We start from the raw sequence: 2,247 nt of genomic DNA, 5'->3' as shown, positions 1-2,247 counted from the left end.
TTGCCTGAAGAATCGCATGAAGAGAGGAGGCTGGCAGGCTGCAGTCATAGGGTTGCAGAGTCGGATGTGACTGAGCACAGTCAGTGACAAGTGCCTATGATATCGAGCTTCAAGAAGTCCAGAGGTGTAAGGTAATGAGTGTCCCAGTAAACAGCAGCTGCCCCTTATTCTATTGTGTGGCAGGATGTGTTTTTATTTAACTATCACATTTAATTTTTGGGGGGGTATATGAAAATTTATTACTATCATGCTTTCATCATCCAAATTCATGATCTTGGTCTTTCTTCTTGCCTTTGTATAAGGCCAAGAGAGAGACACTAGCTACTTTGACAACCTTATAGCAAACTCCAGGAATGTCACCAACAGCATGACCTTTACAAACAAATCCAGCAACCAGAATGTCATCATTTTCCTCAATAGAATTCAAGCAACCATCACTGGGTACTAAGGCTGTGATTTTTTGCCATTCTTGGTGAGCTGAACCCTGACACGTTTTCTGATAGCAGAATTTGGTTATTTGGCTTCAATCCCTACTTTATTGAGCACGATTCTCTTGGCATGAGAAGCGCTTCCAAAAGGGTTGGCCTTCAGGGCTGTGCCCAAATGGGCTTTCTTGTACTATTTATCATGCCAATTCTGGGCTCATCGGTGGCTACAGAGATTCTTCGCAGTACGAAGACCATGGCACTTGCCTATCCTGCCAGTGTCACAGGCCTGAACCTAAGACTATCACATTTAACTTTAACATAAGCAGAGAATATTAGGAGCCCCATGTTACAGAGCTTAAGGACCTTGATCAATGTCATAGACTCCTAACTGACAGATGCAGCCTCTGAGCCCAGGCAGGTGTGACCACACAGTCTGTCCCAGCTCTTCCCATGTCTCGGCAGGACCAGGAGGTCTCCCTGCCCGAAATCTGCTCAGCGGTTTCAGCCTGACCCCCGAGGTGGGTCCATGTGGCCCTTCCAGGTGCCCGCAGCCCCTTTGCTCCTAATTGCCCCTGACTCGGGTCCTTCCTTCTGCAGGGCAGCCCCCGGGAGTCTCATGGTCGGCAGAAAGACACTCTTGTCCCACTCTAGAAGCTTCTCCCTGCAGCCAGCTCCCGGGGGGGTGGGGTCAGGCCAGGTTGTGAGGAGAATCATGAGAGAAGCAGGAAGGTGTGAGCTCCTGGTCAGCACATTCCTCTGATCTGGGACCTACCTCTCCTCCTGATGCTTCCTGCCCCTCTGGGCAGCTCCTCTCCATGCCCCTCCCCCTCCATCACAAGTGCTCCTGTAGCTCTGCCATGGGTCAGAGTCACCAGGGGAGGGCTCAGAATGCCGGTTACTGGGCTCCAGCCCCAAAGATCTGATCCAGGTTGTTACACAAGTGGGGCCTGGGAATTTGAATTTTTAACCAACACCCCAGTGGGTTTTGATGTAGGGGGTCCTCTGAACACACTTTGAGAAGCATTTAACAGACCTGTCACTCACGTCCGTGGCCCCAGGTCAAGAGTATAAATGAAGCCCATATTATATGCTTAAATATTTAAAAGTTATAAATCAGTCAAACAAAACTGTCAAGTACACCTCCCTAACTGTTAATACCTGGCAGGCTGGGATTTTGGACACTGAGCTCCAAGCTAGAAGGCAGGACAGCAGAGGGAGGGGCTACCCCAGCCCCCAAGGCCTCCCCCTGCTCTTCCCACCTCTGGCTCTGACCCTCTTTGTGCCCCAAGGAATCTGCTGCTCAAGCAAGAGCACCCCCAGCCTTCCAGTCCAAGTTCAGGCCACCCTCTTCCCACCCCACAAACGCTGTATCTTGACCACCTATCAGATTGGAACATGGGCCGCAAGAGGGAGGCCTGCACTGGTGCTGGGAGCGGGGGTTCTAGGGTCCAGGTGCTCAGAGCAGGGCCTGGAGGGGGCGGGGCTCCATGTGGCCACACCCCCTGGTCCTCTGGCTGCCTGCACCTGGGGGAGGTGCGACCACAGGATGACCTGAGCAGGGCCTCTAAACCAGCGCTTCTGAAACTGTAACGTGAGCAGGACTCACCTGGGACCTGGAGATTCTGAGTCAGTAGGTGTAGGATACAGACAAGATTCCATGTTCCTAACAGCCTCCCAGGCCAAGCCAATGCTGCTGGTCCATGCTTAGAATAGCAGAGCCCTAGGCAGGGTGGGCAGAGTTTTCCTGTAAACAGGAAGTCAAAACATTTCCAGGCTTTGAGGGCCATATGGTTTGTGCTCAGAAAAATGTCTACTTCTG

General features: G+C 51.7%; 1 pseudogene; it reads right to left on the bottom strand.

Annotated features, from left to right (window-relative positions):
* Positions 1-256: 256 nt before the first annotated feature.
* Positions 257-1,046, bottom strand: LOC122687084 (annotated as a pseudogene).
* Positions 1,047-2,247: the final 1,201 nt, after the last annotated feature.

Source organism: Cervus elaphus, chromosome 30 (genome assembly GCF_910594005.1).
Source record: "Cervus elaphus chromosome 30, mCerEla1.1, whole genome shotgun sequence".
Taxonomy (NCBI): domain Eukaryota; kingdom Metazoa; phylum Chordata; class Mammalia; order Artiodactyla; family Cervidae; genus Cervus; species Cervus elaphus.
Note: the sequence above shows the minus strand (reverse complement) of the source record. Positions and strands in the feature narration are given on the sequence as shown.